The sequence below is a fragment of the Panthera uncia genome (assembly GCF_023721935.1).
Source record: "Panthera uncia isolate 11264 chromosome B2 unlocalized genomic scaffold, Puncia_PCG_1.0 HiC_scaffold_25, whole genome shotgun sequence".
Lineage (NCBI taxonomy): Eukaryota > Metazoa > Chordata > Mammalia > Carnivora > Felidae > Panthera > Panthera uncia.
Window position 1 is genome coordinate 16,107,116 of NW_026057581.1, and position 21,902 is coordinate 16,129,017.

The window sequence follows — 21,902 nt, forward strand, 5'->3', positions numbered from 1 at the left end:
CAAACCCCACAGGCGAGAGGAAAGGGTACAGTCTCCTTGGCTTATGACTATGTCACTTCATCAGACGAGATCTCTTCAATGCAGGCAAGTACAGGTCACCGAGGGGACCCCAGACCTTGCAGGGCCACGATTTAAATCAGGGAATATCAAAAGAAGAAGGTAAGCAGGTAGGTGTTTAGTGTGTAAAAAAAGTTGGGAGCCATCGGCATTGTTGAACTCAGGTGTTGTGTGTATGTATAGGTGTGTGTGTGTGTGTGTGTGTGTGTGTGTGTGTATTTTACTTTTAGAAAGTTTCAGAGTGATGACATTTAAATTTTTTTTAATGCGTATTTATTTCTGAGAGAGAGAGAGAGAGAGAGACAGAGCATGAGTGGGGGAGGGGCATAGAGAGGGAGACACAGAATCCAAAGCGGGCTCCAGACTCCGAGCTGTCAGCACAGAGCCTGACACGTGGCTCGAACCCATGAACCATGAGATCGTGACCTGAGCCGAGGGTGGACGCTCAACCGACTGAGCCACCCAGGCGCCCCAGGGTGATGACATTTACAGGCATCAAGGAAGCCAACTAAAGGAGTTTTCACATAAATATTAGAGAGGAACTGGAAAATGATGACTGCAACTGAATTATGACCTCGTCTTCCAAGAAGGAATGAAACGTCCAGCTTCGAGCATGCTGAGGCTGCTGCACAGCAACCTCAGAAACAACCCCGGCCCCTTGGCACCTCCTCCTGCAGCAATTCCCGTGGCCTCTGGGTCTCAGCCGGCCCCGCCCACTGCACGCGAGCCACATTTGGGAACTCCAGAAGGACCTGGGTCATTTCAACGTGCCCCTACGTGTGCCCTCGAGTTGGCAGAGAAACCTGATGAAAGCAGAGAGGAAAGCAGAGGTTGCTGGCCATCTGGACTCCCATTTGGTTTATGGCGTCTGATTGTGCAGAAGGTTCCTTGCTGTCCTGCCCTCGGCAAAATACTTTTCAGAGCTGCTACCAGAAAGACTTTTAGCACACTCTGTCTGGTATTAACTGTGCTATTTCAGAATGCATATGGAAAAACGATCATGGATGACTTTTTTATGTATGTGTGTGCATATACATAGGAGATCTCTATCTCTACCTCTCTATCTCTATCTCCATCATCGCTCTCTCTCTATCTATCTATATCTAGGCGAAGTTCTGATTGTACCCATCAAGCTTCCTGAATTAAGTCTTCTTACAACCAAACTAAGCAGATGGTTAATCTGTCTCATGGGTGTACAGGATGGTACGCCTCTATTGAAGGTATTCCAGCACGGGGCTTGGAAAACTGAAACGTGCAAATGAATCACCCCGGAGTTCCTGTTAAGATGCAGGGTCGGATTCACTACATCTAGGGTGGGGCTGAATGCTGAACTTTTAGCCAATGCCCCGTGGATGCCGATGCATGATGTCTGTGGCCCCAAGTGGGGGTTGCCGGGGACCAGACCATTGTCAGGCAAGGTACCAAGTCATAGGCTCTAACTTGGGAAGCAGAACCTAGAGGCCCCCCAAGTTGGTGCACCTCAAACCAGCAAGTCAGAAGCTTCCCAAAGCTAGGCCCAAGGTCTGCCCAAGAGCAGACAGTGGACTTCAAAACTAGATGGGATAACTGGTGGGCAAGGACCCATGGCCCCTGAGGCTGAAGGCAGTTCCTTGGGGCTCGCTGATCTCAACCCCGGGACACCTCGGAGGTGCTACCCCAGGCACAAGCTGTCCACGTTCACACATCAGCTCTCCACGTCTTCACCATAAATGGAGAGGCTTCCCCCAGGGAGTCCCTAGGGACCTACCCCGCAGTGTGGTCACTGCTCTTATCGCTGACATTACAGTAAGTGCTGTGATGCCAACGAACTGGAATGTTTTTTCCAAACACCAGGATGTCCCATTCTTTGTGAATACCCTTCAGCAAGAACTTCTGGTATTTTGGAACTGACACACTGATTTTAAAAATTAAATACTGGGTGATCAGCCAGAATCGGAGGGAATTTCCCACCCTGAGTTGTGCATGCCAAAACTAACCAAACCACTTGGTTGTGTTTTCCTTTTTTACTGAGGGCATGAAAACAATACAAGCAGCGTAGTTTATGCTGGAGATACGGTCTCACCCCGCGCCAAGACAAAAGACCAAAACAGGCTTTGTTCTAGGACTCTCTGTTCTGTGGCCAGAGAGCGCATGAAGGATTTCCACTTGCAAGTCCTCGGAGGGCAAATCGGGTGCCTTCAGGCCCCCAGCAGACTTGTCACCGTAATCATGACATTAATGAGGACTTGGCTGCCTCATCATGTCTGCGCCATGCAATTGGAGCCATAAGAGGCATTGCCCATGGTGGGGGATTCCCTTCTTGCTGAGATGACAGGGGACAAATCTCCGCCTCCATATGCCTCTGGGCTTCTTACCAGTGCCTCGGGGCCATTCAGCGATTCTGATACACAACATCAGATTTTTTAACAAGTCTCAGAAATCATGAAGCGTGGTGTCTTCTATTTGCGGAGGAGAAACATAGGACCAGGAAGAATCAAGTCCCCAAGGTTATCCAGCCAATCTGTGGCAGAGCCAGGGCCAGGATTCTATCTTCTGACCCCCAAACCCATGCTGGGTCCACTACTGTCAGACGATGGCTGACACCATTGTGACCAAAGGGCCCCCATCTCACACACAAAACATAGCATTCCAAAACCCCGCTTCAAAGTCAGAGCCACCTGCAGTGCAGGGACACCATCCTGAGAGTCACTTCCTGAGAATATGAATATCTAAACGGCATCTGAATGTCTGATTATCAGATCAACAGCCAAAACACCTCTGTGGGTTTAAGAACTGACTTACTGTCTGACATCGAGTGTGTGTGTGAATGATCCAGTATTTCCTGGGTCGTATTTTCCTAATACATAAAACAGTGTGAACAGTAGGTCCGCCCTTGCTTCCCAAGGTTATCAGGAAGGTCACAAGGCGGGGTGGGGGTGGTGGCAGGGCTATTCTAACAGTCACCGCCTACGTGGGTTTGATGCCCACGCACTTGGGTTTATTCTTGCTAATCAATATTCACATCTTTACCAAAAAGAGGCAAAGACTTCCAGCTCGTAACTCTGCAGAGGATTAAAATGAGACAGACGTAACATGAAATGCAGGACATAGTGCCTGGCGCACAGCAAGCATTCAAGGTCCAGACCCGCCTTCCTCCCTCATCATTTCCCTTGTGTGTCTGGTTTCCCCCTAACTGGACTTCAACGTCCCACGGTTCAGGTCCGTAAAGTGAAAGGTTGACGTACCAGGGCCACGGGATAAATACTTCTGGTTCATTTCCAAAGCAGAAGAGATGGTGATGTTGGTCCTCAAGGAGCTGTTCTTGCCTGCGGGAAAACAAGAGGAAGAGTTAACCTGTGGAGCACTTGCCATGCGCCGAGCGCTGTGCACGTGTAGTCACAGGTACCCTGATGGCATCTCGCTAACGCACACGCTATCGTGAGGCTCACTGTGCACTTTCCAAAACCCTAGCAAGGGACTAGGTGTGTGTCGTAGTTGTGTCACGAAATTTTTTTCCGACTGTGTGTCTTCGTTTGCTAGGGCTGCCGGCACAAAGTACCACAGACCGGGGAGGCGTGAACAACGGAAATTTCTTCCCTCACAGTTCAGGGGGCGCGGGGTCCACCATCAAGGTGGCAGTAAGCTTGAGACCTCTCTCCTCGGCTTGCAGAGGGGGCCGCCTTGCTGTGTTGTCACATTCACTGTGTCCAGTCTGAGTTGTCTGTGTCCTAATCTCTTCTTCTTTAAGGGCGCCATTCCTATTGGATGGGGGCCCATCCTAATGGCCTCGTTTTAACTTAATTCCCTCTTTAAAGTCTGTAACTCCAAATAATCACATTCTGAGGTATGTATCAATTTTGGGTGGGCACAGTGCAGCCTATAACAGCGTGATTGGCATCACACATGGGTGTCTCCTCCTAAACAATTCTGAAATCCGCGGGCGTAGAAATGACCGACAAAGGTGGGGGGGCAGGGGAAGGGCAGGAGACATAGTTTTGTGCCTAGAAAGATGCACAGATTTCTTTTCCAACCCTTTCCTGGGACCTCTTCTGCCCCTTGAATGATTTTACTATTTCGCCATTCCCTGTACCATCCGCCGCCTTCAATGAGCACTTGGTGCTGTGTGTCCCTACACAGAATCACCATGTACTCAGTCCATAGGTTACCCTCTGCTCAGGGACACTTGGGTCAGAGATGAACGATGGCTGAATCCAGTCCTGAATCCACTTGCCAAGGCAAGGGGCACGGGACTGCATCTTCCAGAGAATGGGATGTCTTTTTCTTGATGCAAAAAAAAAGCACATTTTTCTACTTGGTCTTCCCAGGCGAGTACTTTCTTGAATTTGCCCAAAGTCTCCATCTGGGCCCATGTGGCCCTGCCCCTGCCCCCACCTCGCCCACCTCCTCCCCAGCCCTCCGAGATCTGGCTTTTTTCTGGAGCTGCCCACTCTCAGTCCCCCTTTCAGCCACCCAGTCTGGTGGCTTGCCCTCAGGCTCTGTTCCACATCATGGGATATGGCACACACCATCCAGGCTTCGACACACTTGACCTTCTGATTCCACAGCATCTCCCTCCTGGCTCCTCTCTTACCTCTGAGATGTGTGCACTGACCTCTCCGCCCTTCTCTCCTGACTTCTTCTTGGAGATCCCAGGCACACTCCCTTCTGAGACACCTCAATGCCACAGGAAACTTACAGACAGATGTGTATCTATGGCCTTTCTTCCCTTCTGAATCAGACTTATTTGGGGAATAAACAGCCTACTTAAAGTAAGTAGCCATCCACTCTTCAAACCCAACAGATCTACCATTCAACACCTTATCTTCCCAGACAGAAAGGCACCTATGCTCTGGCTCCATTCATCACATTCCCGTTTCTTTCCAGCGTAAAACCTCTCTCATCCATAAAATGTTCCCTGAACCGTCCCCCCACCCCTGCTTCTGAAACAATGGCCTGCATCACTTCTTTAACATCCATCATTTGTGGCTCCAGACTGGAATTTATTCCGTCTGTGGGTATGGAGTGAGACAGATAAAAACAGAAAGGAAATAAGTGGGATGCAAGGGAGAGAGATGGGAGGGGAATATGCCATCTCTGTAAATACATCCTTGAGGGCAGAATCCTCTGCCTTGCATCTTTGGGTGTTCAATAACACCTAAAGCAGTTACTCACAGAGAGAAAATTGCGTACGTTTACTCTCAGGAAGGTAAAGCTGGGTTGAGAACGGCAGTGGGGGTTAAGTCTATGCACATTTTGACTACAGGGGCTGCAGTTTAATTTCCTGTCTCTATTTCCCAATGCCTCCAAAGTCCAACTACTTCTCCTGCTACTCTCAAATATACCAATGCAAAATTTTAAGTCGACTCTAAACTGTATATTGCTAAATTCTTCTGATTCACCACCACCTCCTTCTATTATTTATAATCTCCATAAGGGAAAAGATTACCAGCGTCTCCCAGAAGGAAACACACAGGAACTTTAATCCTCTGTCCCTGGCTACAAAGAAGGGCCATTCTCCTTTGGGGTCTCTCTTCCTCAGCCGCGCTCCCCTCCAAGTTCGACGACCTTCTCTCCTATCTTTCTTCTTTCAGACCTGTAGCACAAACCATGTTTCTTGTTCACATCACAGTGCTGAGAACTAAGGGCTTTCCAAGGCATTTCTGTTCCGCATGGAGACTGAAAACTGGAGGGGAGCTATTGGAAGGAGCTGATGTCATGGGTGAAGTGAACAGACATCGGTCCTGACGTCCTTCGTTCCCTTGCATAGACCCAGCTTTTTATCTGGTGTTTTTTGCCTTCTGCCTGCAGGAGTTCCTTGACCATGTCTTATGGCATGGGTCTACCAGTGATGATCTCTTTCAACTTTATATGTCCGACACAGTCTCTATTTTACCTTTGTTTTTGAAGGTTATTTTTGCTGGTAGAGAATTCCAGGTCAACAGTTACTTGTTTCTTTGCTAGTTTGTTCCTTCAGTAATTCAACGTGAGGCTCCATTGTCTTCTAACTTGCACTGTCTCCAAAGGGAAGTCTTCTAAGATTCTTACCTTTGTTCTTCTGTATATAATGTGTATGTTTTTCCTTTGGTTAATCCTAAGCTTTTTCCCTTTACCAAGATTTTTTTAATCTAATCTAAATTTTCAAAATTTTCGTGGACTGTGCTCGCTTCAGCAGCACATATACTAAAATTTTTCATGGACTTCATCCCCCACCGCGAGTGGAATTTGATTATGATGTGCCTTAGAGTCTTTTTTTTTTTTTTTTCCATTTTTTCCTGCTTGATTTCTGTTGAGTTTCTTGGCCCTGTGAGTTGACAGTTTTCTACAATTTGTATGAAATTTTCAGTCACTTTTTATCCCCTCTTTCAACTTCAGTTCCACATGCACGAACCCACTAGCGGTTGTCCCAGGGCCCACTGATTTTCCGTTGACGTTTGTTCATCTTTTTTTTTTTCCTCTGTGTGTTCCATATGTTTCCTTTTTTAAAAGTTTATTTATTTATTTGTAGAGAGAGAGTGAGTATGTGAGCTGGGAGGGGCAAAGAGAGAGAGAGAAGGAGAGACAGAATCTCAAGCATGCTTTATTCTCTCAGCACAGAGCCTGATGCGGGGGTTTGATCTCACGAACCGTGAGATCATAACCTGAGCGGAAATCAACAGTCAGATGCTTAACCAACTGAGCCACCCAGGTGCCCCTCCTCTCGCGTGTTCCATTTTGAAGTTATCTACTGCTGAGTCCCTAGGTTCACTAATATTTTCCTTCACTGTGTCTACTCTGCTATTAAAGCCATCCAGTGTAATCGTATCTCAGACATGGAATGTTCATGCCTAACTAGGTGACTCACGTTTTTAAAAATATTTTTTAATGTTTATTTATTCTTGAGGGAGAGAGAGACAGAGTGCGAGTCGGGGAGGAACAGAGAGAGAGAGGGAGACATAGACTCCGAAGCAGGCTCCAGGCTCCGAGCTGTCAGCACAGAGCCCGACATGGGGCTCGAACTCACGAGCCGTGAGATCATAACCTGAGACGAAGTCAGATGCTTAACTGATTGAGCCACTCAGGGCCCCCTCGTCTTTTTTATTTTAAACTAAATGTTGCATTTTTCCTTCCATACGTTCATAACTTCTTCTATCTTCTTAAATTTAAGGAATGCATTTCGAATGGGAGTTTTAATATCTCCTCCACCTCTTACTTGGTGTGCCACCCTTGCAAGGCCTGCCACCCTTTACCCAGGCAATTTTTCAGGACTGTTTTTGAAGCTGGTCACTTGAGAAATGAGGCAACACCTCTTCCTGACCAAGGGACGAGGTATCTTACTGTTTGTAGTGGATCCCCTACGTTCTGTGTCGCTTAACACACAAACCCCCCGAGTGGCATCCATCTGGGCCACGTTGCGTTTCCTTGGCGAGAGGTGGCCTATGTTGTTTGCAACACCATGGATGATAGGGTCCTTTTTCTCTGAGCCGAGAGTCTCGTAGCTTCTGCCGGCATCCAGGAGACACTAACAACTAATTTGTCAGCTTGTATATATGGTAAAAATCAAACCCCAGGCCCAGCAGAATGCAACGGTGAAAAGTGAATAAAGAAGTAAGACGTGGGGGCACCTGGGTGATTCGGTCAAGTGTCCGACTTCAGCTCAGGTCATTATCTTGTTCATGAGTTTGAGTCCTACCTCGGGCGCTGTGCTGACAGCTCAGAGCCTAGAGCCTGCTTCGGATTCTGGGTCTCCCTCTTTCTCTGCTCCTCCCCACTCGCCCTTTGTCTCTCTCTCTCTCTCCGTGTCTCAAAATAAATAAATATTTTTAAAAAAGTAAAAAGTGGTCTGGCCTTTTAAAAATGTCAAATGAAGCTCAGGCAAGTGAATGCACATGTACTCTCACACTTTGTTCACTTAATATGAACTTTTAAAATCAAAATGATTCAGAAAAAATGGACTCCTCCTCTCAACGGCATTGGCTCAACTGCTATCTTTTTACCAACATTATATTTCACAAGTGCTCATGTGCATTCACCAAAAGCAAAGCATGAGGATTTGCTGTGTACCTGGCCATCCACGCATATTTCCTGTTGACTCTCTGTATAAGCGATTTCCTGCCCCCAGCTAAGTTCCTCAATTGCCACTGCATTCCACAAATCCCCCCATTAGTGCCCCAGGCCAGGAAGGCAGCTGTATGGTTGACATGGGACACACTGAGCCAGAGAAGCTGGAAAGGGAAAAAACAACAACAACAAAAAAAATGGAAACAGACACTGATGCCTGAAAAGGCAGAAAACAAAGACAGAAAATGAAGCAGATGAAGACGAGAAGACACAAGATGGAGAAAATGAAAAAAAAAATCTGTGGGACAGAGCAAGAAAGTGAAGTCAGGGAGGAAACTGAATCGGAAGAAAGGCGAGCAAAGAGCACCAGGAACTCACTAGAATGCGATCTCGGGAAGAAGACCGCAGAACGCGGCGTTTCTGAGCCACAACCACACAGCTGCTCCTGCCTCTGCTGCAAACAAACCAAACACCTGGCTGCTGCGGAGGAGAGGAAGGTCAAGTCCCCGGTCGCTCTCCTGCTTGAGACACAAATGAAGAAAGTGAGGGTCCGGCTTCGACATTTTGAGGAGCAGGAAACGCGTGGAGAAAGAGGCTTCGGAAGGACAGAGGAGCAGGTGTTTACTGCATGCCACAACTTGCACGTGGCATGGCAGGCATACCCCGAGTCGTGAGCTAGGCAGCCAATAGACAGAACCCTCAGCAGGGGCACCGGCACTCAGCAGGACCTGGCCCGGCACCACTTGGAAGAGCAGGGCACCCTGGCATGATGTCCCATCAGCAGCCCCCTCCCTACCCTCTGATACATCACCAGATGCCACCACTCATCCTCCCCGGCCAGGTCAGGTACCAGGTCCCGTGATGCCTGGACAGCCCACGCCAAGCCCCTCAACTCCCATCACTGCAGGCATCTCGGCCCCTCCTGGGAGCGGCCCTACGCCTCCCGCATTCCCCCAGCTCCAGGATACATCTCAGAAGCCCAGGTACCCCACATAGCATCAGATAGTGTGTGTCCTGACCTAGTTTGGGCATAGGCCCAAAGTTCAGAAGCTTGTGGGGGACCCACCAGGACCGTCCCCCCCTGTCAGCAGCTGCCTCCAGTGGTGCTCTGTGGCCCCGGGGGGAGTTGGTTAATCAGCAAGAAATCAGTGCTCCCCTATTCCGTGTCCAGCGAGGCTGAGCACCGTGAGAGTAAGAAAAGAGGACAGAGAACTTGCCCAGGAATGAGTTTCTCATGTAAGTGAAGAAATAAAATTAAGAGAAATCCATTAAAATACAATGAAGTTTTCAAAACACCGCGAAATCAAACATAATTAAGTTCTGGGAGCAGGGGGAAAGGTCAAAAGTAAATCAGCTTGGAGCTGGGCATACGTTGGGCCGGTATCAGTCATTAATGCCCCAGTGGGATTTTTCGGGGGGCTGGGCAGTATATCTCAGACCCCTGGGGCATTGGGAAATCACAAGCCAGGCCAAAATCATCAAAGACTAAATTCCTCATAAGGTCCGACGCTGGCCTTTGGTGAGTGGCACAAAGGTAAGATTCTCTTTCCAGACCTCCTGATGGACTGCGGGCTCTCCTTAGCAAATCTGTGCTAGCTACACATGAACTCGCAACCTCCATTAGGATCTACTGTATTTCTCTACTGTCCTGAAAGTTTCATCTCATTCTTCACAGAAACACATATAATGCCATCATCTAGGACCCCTCTCTATAAGGACTCTTATGATTGTGTTTTTCTGAAGCCTCATCCAGGCAGAGCAAAGATTCATCATTGTTTTATTTTTGTCTTTTTTTCTCCACCGGTCTCACTAGTCATTTTAACAGGTATCTCTGATCTGTATAGGATCTTTTATTGCTTGACGAATGGCGTAGATGCTGTTGGTACCCTTCCCATACCTGCAATACTCTGCGATGGTAGCCATGAGCAGAACAAGCCAGAAATTATATATAATTAATGGTCCCAAGAATAGCCTTCCTCTAAGGACAGATGGAAAGTTGAAAGACAAATACCCCAGCTCCCTTGGTCTTCATCTGGGGTAACTGTGGGATACCACTGTCTCCAGGGGTTCCCAGCAGGATCGAATTCCAGTTCCCCACAAAGGTAACTAGTTTGATAGCATACAGTTAATTGCCTCCATTCTCTCTTTCTCTCTCTCTCTCTCTCTCTCTCTCTCTCTCTCTCCTTCTTTCCACCCTCCTACACTTCCCTATTGGTGTTTTCAGGGATCGTCTTCCAAATACATCACTTCCACTCAAATCTTTATCTCAGGGTGTCCTTCTGGGGGAATCTAAACAAAGACAATCCCTAAAATGAAATCCTAACTAAACGTGCTGTGAACACTATGATCAGGGTTGAATCTAACAACCACATTAGGTGTTTCTACAAACTTTTATATTTATCATCAGCTACCTACTTGGTGGGGCCCAGAGCAAAATGAAAAAAAAAAATTAATGTTTATTTATTTATTTTAAGAGAGAGAGAGAGAGAGAGAGAGAGAGAGAGCATGCACATTGGGGGAGGGGGAGAAAAAGAAATAGAGAGAGAGAAAGAGAGAGAGAGAGAGAGAGAGAGAGAGAGAGAATCCCAAGCAGGCTCCAAGCTGTCAGTGCAGAGCCCAATACGGGGCTTGATCTCATGAACCATGGCTTAACAGACTGAGCTACTCAGATGCCCCAAAATGAAAACTGTTTAAAAGCAAGGGGGGAAAATGTTGTTTAAGGTACTATAATATAGAGCTTTTCTGCAATCTCTCAACTTGCCATGGTGTTTTTATTACTTGTTTATGTCACCGTAATAAAAAAAAATGAAAACTTTTCATTTTTAGCCTGAATTTCACCATTCTTCTTTATGTGTGTGATGCCAGTTTTAAATGCAAATGTAAGAGTGTGTAACTCATATCCAGGATCACCAGAATTACATAATTCATAATTTGTAGTTCATTTTGTTCTTCCCCAAACAGTGGAAATGCTACAAAAAAACTAACTCAACTGTCTCTATTTCTTTTCATGACATACACACATTTTCTCCAACAGTCCAGACCTCTGGCTTACTGGTGAGTAAGAAAGAACTGAAAAGAAAAACAAGTATCATTTGCTCTGTCTTTCCAATTCCTTCTCTGCCTTCATCGTCAGCCCAAGTGTTGGCTAATACAGAGAAGAAACAACAGTAAGAAAGGACATGACATGGTTCTGTGCTCGTTTGTGTTTCTTAGAAAACCACTGCCTTCTTCCTGCATTGAATAAGTTCTGTGTTCACTTAGAACAGTCGGTGCCCCTCCTCCTTTCCTGCTCCCAACTTAGTCATAGGCATGCTTACCTCCTATTTGTTTCAAGTCTTCCCTGGGCTCTGGCACATCATGAATCCTGTGAAATTCCATGATCATGGGGGAATCCCTAATGGCACAAATAAATAGGCAGTAAGAACAAGAACCAATGGGCATCCATATTGCATGTAACTACTCAGCCCACATGAATCCTCTGCCATCTGATTGGACTTCATTTACAAAACAGAAGTTCAAAGACAACATTATTAAGAATTTCAAGATGGTGGGGCAACTGGGTGGCCCAGTCGGTTGGACGTCCAACTCTTGACTTCAGCTCAGGTCATGATCCCAGGGTCCTGGGATTGAGCCCTATGTTAGAGTCTGTGCTGAGCGTAGAGCCTGCTTACGATTCTCTCTCTCTCTCTCTCTCTCTCTCTCTCCCTTCTCTCTCCTTGTGCCCCTTGCCCCAACTTGCATGCTATCTCTCTTTCTCTCTCAAATAAAAAAGAAATGACAAAATTAAAGAATGAAAAAAAAAAAAGAATTTCAAGGTGACAGCAGAGTGTAAAAACAGAAGGTGTGGGTCCCGTCTGAGAGCGGAACCTGGACCCCGGCACCGGTCACCTGCCCATGACACCAGCACTCATCACCAGCCCGGAGAGTGGATGAGGCACACTGAACATCTGAAGTGGGCATCATAGTTCTGCATCACAACCAACGGATGACCCAACAGTTGACCAAGGGCAAGGCACAACTTTTTGGTCACCAGAGTCCTAATAGTTTTTGTCGTGTTCTAGCAAGGTCTCATTTAGGACCTAGGATGAATTTAAAGAACCCGTCTCTCTCTTTGGGGCTCCCCTCACCCTCACTGATCCCACTTGGGAAAGTGAAAAAAGCCCGGCAGCTTTAGAACATATTGGGCAAGAGCAAAATGCTACCTAGATGCTAAGATAAGTTCCGTGGTTATCTTTCTCTGAAATGCTTACACTTTGCCAGCTTTCCACTGAGTAGTTTTCAAGCCTGAGCATACCCACGAGACACATTCGTATGCCCTTGGCTTTGTTTAAGCGCCCACATCCGCATGGCGGGGTCACTAAGGCAGCTGTGCCTGTGGACACGAAGCTTGTTGTGTTCTCTGACTTCCAGCTGTGTACCCTGCACCTGTCTTTACCTTCTGTTCTGGACGTTGCTGGAATGTCTGCTAGTTTTCCGTATCAACCCTGTAGAGGAACAGAAACATTTTGCCTTTTCTGAACGAGACTTTGCGTGTGTGTGTGTGTGTGTGTGTGTGTGTAACTTCCTAGAAACCAGAACTGTTTTCTCCTGCCAGGCGCCACAGTGGGCCTTCCTGCGCAGGAGGTCATTTCAATAAGGACTCAGAGCTTAGTAAGTGGAGAAAAGAAGGTCGTTCTCAGACAGGATGTTGGGAAGACGCCCCGAGTGAGCCTTGCTGGGCAAGAGACGCCAACAGGACCAAGAATGTGGGCCAGTCCCCCAGGAAGTTATTCATGAGCCTGCGCTGGATGATAAACAGGCAACCAAAGCCTTTCTAAACAACAAAAGTCACAATGCTTCAAATTCCAGAAAATCCTTGAACAATGACTGGACATTCCTTATCTCCGATCTGCTTATTTGTGCACTAAATACTTTCAAAGAAACCAGAAAGTGGGGTTCTGACTTGGGGTGCAGAGCTGAATGAAGTGTACAAGGAGATGTGTGGCCAATCACCCTGCTCCCCTGTTCCATCCTCCTTTACTGGGAGCACGAGTCTCCTGTTGCTGGGCCAGCCTCTCCCCTTCTTCCCCTCCCCCCCCACCCACTCCCTGTTGCCTGAAGTTACCTTTGCCCCCAAAAGCCACCTTGGGCTGAAGGCCAGCATGAAGTTGCTTCAAGCTTGATCAGCAGAACAGGGTCAAAGGCAGCAAGTTGCCTCTGCTGTTCATGTTACCAAGAGATGTGAGCTGATCGTGTTAGCAAGTTCTTCCAGAAGAAACAAAAAGACAATTTGGGCAACTAGAAATTTCATATATATGGGAATATATATCTACCTGATTTGAAAGAGGTATCAAAGCACCTTGATGGTACATGTAAAAAAAATTTTTTTTAATTAAGTTTATTTATTTTTGAGAGACAGAGAGAGACAGAGGACGAGCAGGGGAGCAACAGAGAGAGAGGGAGACACAGAATCCGAAGCAGGCTCCAGGCTGTGAGCCATCAGCACAGAGCCCGACGCGGGGCTCAAACTCACAAACTATGAGATCATGACCAGGGCCGAAGTCAGACGCTTAGCCGACAGAGCCACCCAGGAGCCCCGATGGTACATTTTTAAATTAAATTACAGCACATGTTATTATGTATATGTATATGCATATACATATATGTGTGTATATAATCATAAAATGGTATTCTGAATATCGTTTTCTAAATAAATATAAATATCTGCAGAATATAAAATTTGATTCTGCAGACAGTGATATGTGTACCACTGCCCGTGTACAGTGTATGTGTACTTGTTTATTGGCCAGACCCCCATTCTTCATGACAGGGAACATCAATGCGCATTTGTCATTTGTTTTACAAGTTGAGTTCAAGTTGCACTTGAAAATGTTACTACATTTTTCTTTTCCTGAGCCCAAATGTCCATCAACAGGTGAATAGATAAAGGAGATATAGTATATATATATATATATATATATACACACAATGGACTATTATTCGGCTCTCAAACAGAATGAAATCTTGCCATTTCCAACAACAGGGATGGAACTAGAGTGTATTAGGCTAAGTGAAATCAAGCAGCCAGAGAGAGACAAATATCATACCATTTCACTCATATGTGGAATTTAAGATACAAAACAGATGACCATAAGGGAAGCAAAAATAAGATAAAAACAGAGAGGGAGACAAACCATAAGAGACTCTTAAATACAGAGAACAAACTGAGGGTCGCTGGAGGAGTGTTGGGTGGGGAGATGGGCTAAATGGGTGGGTGATGGGCGTTAAGGAGGACGCTTCTTGGGATGAGCACTGGGGTGTTACATGTATGTGATGAATCACTAAATTCTACTCCTGAAATCATTATCACACTATGTATTAACTACCTTGGATTTAAATTTTAAAAATAATAAAATAATAAAAATTTAAAAAATTTTTCCTTTCCCCACTCTCTCTGCCCACCAGATTCCCCTTTACCTACTCTAGTTTTGCTTCTGTTGTCTTTCTGTAACTTCTAATGTGCCACCCAATGTCTTTATGGTTTATTGTTAGCCATCTGTCTCCCACGCTCCCCTCCCTCCCTTATAACGTGAGCTTTCGCGGCAACAAGTTTTGTTGTTTTTCCACGCGTTTCAAGTACACAGGCCAGTGACCGGCACATACTAGACATTCAAAATTAATTATGAGTGAAGGAATACACGAATGAATGAACTGAATGAATGACTGAGTGAGTGAGTGAGTGAATGAATGAGTGAGTGAATGAATGAACTGGATGAATGAATGAGTGAGTGAATGAATGAATGAGTGAATGAGTGAATGAATGACTGAATGAGTGAGTGAATGAATGAGTGAATGAATGAATGAACTGAATGAATGAGTGAGTGAATGAATGAGTGAGTGAATGAATGAATGAGAGTGAATGACGGCATCCGTCTCACTTTCAAAATCCAATAGCTTCAGATACTTACCGGACACCGGTGAAGATGACTGGTCATTGTGGAAATACATGGAAGGTGGGGCTGGTATGGGATGGGGTGGGGGGGGGTACTTTCTGGAGGATGGACGGCTCAGCCACCCAGGCACTAATTAAGATTTGACAAAAGAGGTGTCTGTAGAGCAAACGGGCAGATTTTACGAGGGCAGGGGGAAGAGCTTAGATGACAGGTGTTTAAAACTGAAGCCATTTTCCCTGGGATGGGCACCCATCCTGGCATTCAGCCCTGGCACACTGATGAGGAGGTACAGGGCTTGAATCTCTAGCTGCGGGCTTCTGTTCGGAAACCCTAGGGCAAGCCCAGAGACCCCCTAGGAGGCATAATGGCCTCATTATTATGTTAACCAGAAGGCTGAGGTTTCTTAAAAGGGCACCTCCCTTTCCTGGGTTTGTTTCACCCAACTCCCTACACTCAGCTGAGCACCCGTTTCTGGAGGGCAGGCGACCCACTGGATCTTAAACCAGCTTGTGGCCTCTGGACAAAATGTACTCGAATTAAAGGAAGGTAAAGGGAAGGGGGAGGGGGAGGGGAGGACGCTGAACGTAGGTGCAGAGTTGGTTGACTCAAAGGTTAACCACTCACTGACACAGAGGAGAAATAACCTTTCTGGAGCCCAGTTTTCACCAGCCGCTTGAGCTGCAAAGGAATAGAGAGATTGCACGGAGTCAGAGCTGAAGACAGCCTTGATTCGGTTCACTGGATTCTAGCTTGCCAAAACAAGCTTGCCAAAAACAAACAAACAAACAAACTGAAGGGGCTGGGGGTGAGCAGCAGCTTTTACAGAGTCTTAAATGTAAAACCAACCTGCCACGTATTGTGTTAGAAACATGCACGCCTTGGCAGTTCTGTTGCCATGTCTGTTTGAATGGTCAGCGTGGCCCATTTCGAAGACCTGCCCCAGTCCTCACTTGCCCCAGCCCCACTGCATTTTTCTGAATAAACCCTGTGCCCCGGGTCCAGCGCGCCCTGCTCAGAGCAAAACTTGAAGAACTCGAAGGCAATGACTTCTCTCCTCTCCATTTTCTGGCTATCTAGCTGGCCATGGATTCTCAAGTTTGGCTTTCACTTGAGCTGACCCGGGTCTTGTTTTCCTGGGACTTTCAGATTTTTTTTTTTTTTTTTTTTTTGCAGGTGGTTCCCCAGGAAGGCCTCCAGTGTTTCCCCAGTCGTGATAGCTTTCTATTCTATTTTCAGCCTCTGCACCGATAACCCTTTTGTTCTCTCTGGAGCCCCCATGCTGACAGGGCGTCCTTCCTCCTTTATAATCTGTCTGTCTTTCTGTATATTTATCTCTGCAGGAATGTAACTCCAAAGAAAGAAAAGTCAGCTCCAGGTTTATTCCCTGCAGCTTAGCTGGCTGTTTATGTCTCTACAAAGCATTCACCCCAGAAAGGAATGTGTACAGCTGGAGGCATCGCAGAAAACAACACACCCCAATGTCAGGTAACTGAGTCAGGTACACCGGGAACTCAAAACAGATCTATTTTTCCCTTTGTATGAGAACAAATGGAACCGTGAGTGCCCAAACTCCAGTGGGAGAAAGCGGCTGCGGGGGGAGAGGGGGTGTTGGGAGAATCAAAACAAGTGGTGTTAGGATCTGTTTTTTTTTTTTTTTTTCCTTTCCCAGGGCTCCTGCACCCCGCCCTCAGGGCAGCCAGGCCAAGAACAGGAGTTGATTCTTGACGGGAAAGCTCCAAATGAGACCCGACCTTGAAAGTTCTGCCCTGGAGCGCTGGAGGCTGGGGCGGAGGTGGGGGGTGTGGAGGGGGGGTGGATAGGGTTGTGTGTGTCCGAGTCCTATCTGTGGCTTTGGATGAGTCCTTTGTAGTTATGCTACCTATTCCCAATTCCTAAAATAAAGGTGATTAAGAGATTATTCAAAAAGGAAGCTTCTGGAAGCTGATAAAAATTGCTGTAAGCTTAGAGGCAGAGTGGGTCTTTATGCTACTTTATTCTTCCACAGAACTTTTTAAATAGGCATGGTAAGATTTTAAAAGGCAAGGTCTAGGGAGTGTAATAGGCGAAAACGCTCAGACACCCTCCTGCTCTGAGCCATTTTCTAACCCTGACACCTATCACATGAAGCAACGCAGCTCGGATTCTGAGCCACCCGTTTTCTCCCTTCCCATTTCCCCTTTCCCGCTCTTTCTCGCTGTCCTGGCTGGCCTAAGTCGTCCTGGTCACCTTGCTTTTCTCAGGGCTTACATTCCTCGCTGCGGACGGAAGCTCTCTGGAGGCTACTGTCGAGGGTCAGCCTCGGCCTCTCCGTGGCGACACCGTCCGCTAGGTGTGCCCGCAGCCCTCACCTGGACCCACGCTGCTGGGGCAGCCCCCATGGACACGGCCCTGACCTGAGCCAGTGTTGTGGCCGGACTGGCTCTCGTGGTCCCTGTTACGATTACAAGACGCACCTCAGCAACGGCCGTCGAGGAACTTTGAAAAGAAAAAAGTTTATGACACACATGTCCTAGAGGGTACAGAGCATGCCCAAGACCACGGAGTGAGATCATGGGCGGCGGGGGGGGGGGGGGGGGGTGTGTGTGTGGCTGGTGAAGGAGGGAGGGAGAGAGAGCGAGAGCAAGCCCAGAACTGGGGTTTTGCTTTATTGGGGTCAAAAATGGGGTGCCTAGTGTTTCTCGGGTTCACCCTTTATTGGCAAGTTTAAAATAAGAGCAGAAATCAAAGCACGGGAAGGGAAAAGCAGGGTCACTCAGTCCGTTATCTTTGGCACTCGGGGCTTTCTAAACGGTGAATTCATGGGCGGGGTGGCCTGGTTCTTTATCTCGTTGTGTGGTGGGCAGTGTGTTTATCCGAGATGACCGTCTTTGAAATGGAGGCCTCAGCAACCAAAAGCTTAGTGTCAGGGACTCAGACTAGAGCTACCCTGTGAGAAAGTGCTGAGCTCACCTCAACCCCAGTCCCCCACGACTGGCTGACCGTCCCGATGTGCCATCAACTATCTAGCGCAGACAGCTTCCGCATACTTACGTGGACAGTCTGCCCAACCTCAGACGGTGTCCTACACGTTCCATGGCACTGTCCTACCACGATACAGTACAAGTCATTTGGCCACTGCCTCCGTTCATGAGGACAAATTCCTGATTATTCTGTCCCTTTTCTTTGTCACTTCATGCTCTGCACTCCTGATTAGTTGGTATGAGCTCTGACCCAGCCCTCCAGGGTAGGCCCTGGAGTGTCCCTTACCTTTACGTCTCTTAGACAACTCCCTGCCTGGATCGGGTAGCCAGAGTTTAAGACTTCAAGGTCCGGCCATGAACAAGCCACATGGCACTGTGGGTGAGCCATCACGCATGGCAACCTCTGGCCTTTGGATTCCAGCCAGATACCTGTGCATCAACCTGAGTGAAGGCTTGAGAATGGGTCTTGATGAGAATGATCTCAGAAGAGAAACCGGATTCCCCATCGCCATTTTCTGTCTTGACATAACAGCTTCTTGCCTCCCCCCACCCCTGGGGGTGCAGAAAGTCTGTCCCGGGAAGTGACTTCGGTGGCAGAGAGACCCCAGGAAGCAACCCTCGGTGTCATTTCTAAGCCACAGTCCAGATCCAGGGTTCCAGTCAGCACTGGAAACACACATCACTAGCGGTCTGGCTATTGCCGCTGGAACTCACACGGGCAAACCTGGAGAAGTTCAATACTGCACGCGTGTTCAAACGAGTGCAGTGATGAAATCACCGGTGCCTTCCACAGCCATAGCCCCGAAGCAGGTGAATTGGGTAACGTTTATCTTATGTCCATTACATGCACAGTTTGGCCCTCGCTAAAGGCAGCAAAAAACCCAACCGTTCCAGTGATGAGGATAGATATATACAAATAACTAATAAAGAACAGCATGTTTATGAATAATCATACGTTATTACAGACCCAAATAAAGTGTTGTGGGAGCACAAAGAAGAAGAAGACAGGACTTCCATTGGCAGCAGGAAGTAGGAAGAGATGGGGGAGAAAGACTTCATTTCACCTGGGACCCACAGGGCAGGGTCTTAAAGGGATTCTTACTGAGTGAGCCAAATGAGAAGTCCTTCAGGGTAGCTGCTTCCCCTGGCTCATGGCTGCTGCCCCAGAGCCTGTTCTCTGACTTTATCGTGAGCTTGAGATATCCAGGAGAAAGGACTCCCAGGCAAAGACTGATATTCTAAATATCAAGTGACCAGTAAGGCACAGGCAATAACCAGTGGGAATGGACATACTGTAAACAACTGAGCAGGTGCGTGCCTGCCAACATCATTCCCACATGCAGGGGTGCAGCTGGTGGGGAAGACAGAAGCAAGATGTCAAAGAAGTTTGGGACTAGAGAAAGGTTTGGAGAAGAGCAGCCAAAGGAATATTATAGCAACTCCAATGCCTGACAAGGTTTTTGTTTTGTTTTGTTTTTCTGGTGTGTGTGTGTGTGTGTGTGTGTGTGTGTGTGTGTGTTTTGATTTTGGTTTTGGTTTTTTTTTAAGGGAATCTTTGAATATGTTTTTTTTAAAGTTTATTTATTTTGGGAGAGAGATACCATACAAGTAAGAGAGGGCCAGAGAGAGAGAGAGAGAGAGAGAGAGAGAGAGAGAATCCCAAGCAGGCTCCACATTGACAGCACAGAGCCTGATCCAGGGCTGGAACCCACGGACCGTGAGATCATGACCTGAGCCGAAACCAAAAGTCAGATGCTTAACCGACTGAGCCACCCAGGTGCCCCTCTTTGAATTTGTTCTAATGGGTATGTCTTGTTTTTAACATTAAGTAATAAAGATACGAAAATAATCTACTAATATTAAGAGGATGTTTCAAAATATCCAAAAGGGTTTCAAAGGGAGACTGTGGAACTACTTCATACCCATTAGGATGGCTACTATTTAAAAAAAGAGAAAGAGGGGTGCCCGGGTGGCTCAGTCTGTTAAGCGTCCAACTTCGGCTCGGGTCACGTTCCTACGATTCGTGAGTTCCAGCTACGCATCGGGCTCTGTGCTGACGGCTCGGAGCCTGGAGCCTGCTTCAGATCGTGTCCCTGCCCCTCCCCTGCTCGTGCTCAATCTCTCTCTCTCTCTCTTTCTCTCTCTCTTAAAAATAGACATTAAGACTTTTTTTATAAAAAGAAGGAAAATAACAAATGTTGACCAGGATGTGGAGACATTGGAATCCCAGTGCACCTTTGTTAGGAATGTAAAATGATACACTTACTTGAAGAGCAATATGGCAGCACCTCAAAAAAATTCAAAATAGAATCATCCTATGAGTCAGCAGCTCCACTTCCGGGTATATACCAAAAAGAATTGAGAGCAGGGACGAGAACAGATGTTTGCACACCCGTGTTCATGGCGGCACTATTCACAATAGCCAAAAGGTGGAAACAGCCCAAGGGTCTCTCGGTGAATGCATGGGTAAACAAAACGCGGTCTGTACAAACGATGCAATATCATTCGGTTTTTATACAGGAGGGAAATTCTGACACCTGCCACAACATAGATGAACTCTGTCAACGTTCATATTTGTAATACACGTATTCTTAAAAAGTTCATTGAAAAGGAGGGTATTGCAGACAGGGGGACTGTTTGTGCAAATCCCGGAGGGGAAAAGCAGAGTGCACGCCTAGTCCCGTCGCGACACCCACGCGGCCTTGCCCGGGCCCCACACTGGACATGAACGGTGAGAAAGCTGAAATATTCCATTGAGTCAGATGGCGAAAGCGCGTGACGTCAGAGTCAGGTAAGTTATTTTATGGTGATCTGACAGTTTTTGAGGAAGCGGGTGAAATGACTAACAACGAATTTCGGGGAAGTATCTGTCAACAGAAGTATGTGGGGTCATTGAGTGAGAAAGAGACTGGAGGCCTCGGCGCAGAAGAAAGGGCTAGAAGAACAGGGGACTCTTCCAGGCGAACGGCAGTTGGGGAAGGACAGGACAGATGTTGCAGAGGGGGAGCCCACGTGAAGGGTGGGCCAACGAGAGCAGTCAGCTACGACGTTATGGAAGCTTGGGAGAAAGATACTGATGGGACTTTTCCTGAGATCAGCACGGAAGGGGCGGGAACCCCTCCTGCCTGAAGTGTCTGTCACAAGGGGACATCTCATCAGGCGGAGATGTGAGCAGACAAGAACGGAGCAGAGGTGAAGAGCCGGCAGAAATGCCTGAGGCTCCATCCCGTGGGTCCTGCAGACTCTGCCCCGAACACTGTCCCCACCCTTCGGTTCTCCAGCTTGTCCAGAGATTCCCCTCGAGGCTGCTTCCTTAGGGAAGGCCTTACCTCATCTTCCCCAGCCCCGTGGTGATTTAGATGGCCCTCCCAGGAGCTCTGTACCGAGATGCCCTGTACCTCTCACTGCCCTTGCCACGTGTCACCGTAATTGCTCTTTCGATGTCCCGGTACAGTGACTGGCCCACAGAAGATGCTTAATAAACACCTGTTGACCAGACGAGAGGAAGAGAAGAAGTAAGGCTTTAACGTGCCCATCTAGATGTCATGGACAGACGGTGGGGAGGGGAAAAAAAGAGTATACAGAAAGAAAACAGAATGTATGCCAGGACAGACGCTGTACATTGAGAAGGAGGAAGAGAGAAGAGAACACAGTAGAGAAAACAGAATGATCTCGAGAGCTAGAGAAAAAAATCACAGTGGAGAAGCACCACTGTAATGGGGAAAGAGAAAGTTTCAGGAAGGGGATACGACAGCGTAGCAGGGATGAGATGAGGATAAGGACAGTGACCCAGAGCGTTTTGGGCTCAGCATCCTGGAGGCCTGTGGAGGCGGGCAAATGTGGTGCAAATGCCACCTCTAAGCCCTTTGTCGTCGGCAGGGAGAGGGAGGCTTGCAGCCTCTCAAAGGAGGAAGGGGCATAGGTTTTTCCCCTTCGA

The 21,902-nt window shown here is 47.4% G+C and overlaps 2 long non-coding RNA genes across 2 annotated transcripts; one reads left to right on the forward strand and one right to left on the reverse strand.

Annotated features, from left to right (window-relative positions):
• Positions 1 to 330: 330 nt before the first annotated feature.
• On the reverse strand, positions 331 to 15,354 carry LOC125939564 (uncharacterized). The gene is made up of 4 exons (XR_007463097.1): positions 15,021 to 15,354; positions 11,391 to 11,467; positions 3,282 to 3,362; positions 331 to 860 (listed from the first exon to the last, which is right to left on the reverse strand). It is a non-coding gene; the product is annotated as an uncharacterized LOC125939564 (long non-coding RNA).
• Positions 15,355 to 15,367: 13 nt separating this feature from the next.
• LOC125939563 (uncharacterized) lies at positions 15,368 to 16,784 on the forward strand. The gene is made up of 3 exons (XR_007463096.1): positions 15,368 to 15,551; positions 16,346 to 16,490; positions 16,675 to 16,784. It is a non-coding gene; the product is annotated as an uncharacterized LOC125939563 (long non-coding RNA).
• The last annotated feature ends 5,118 nt before the right edge of the window (positions 16,785 to 21,902 follow it).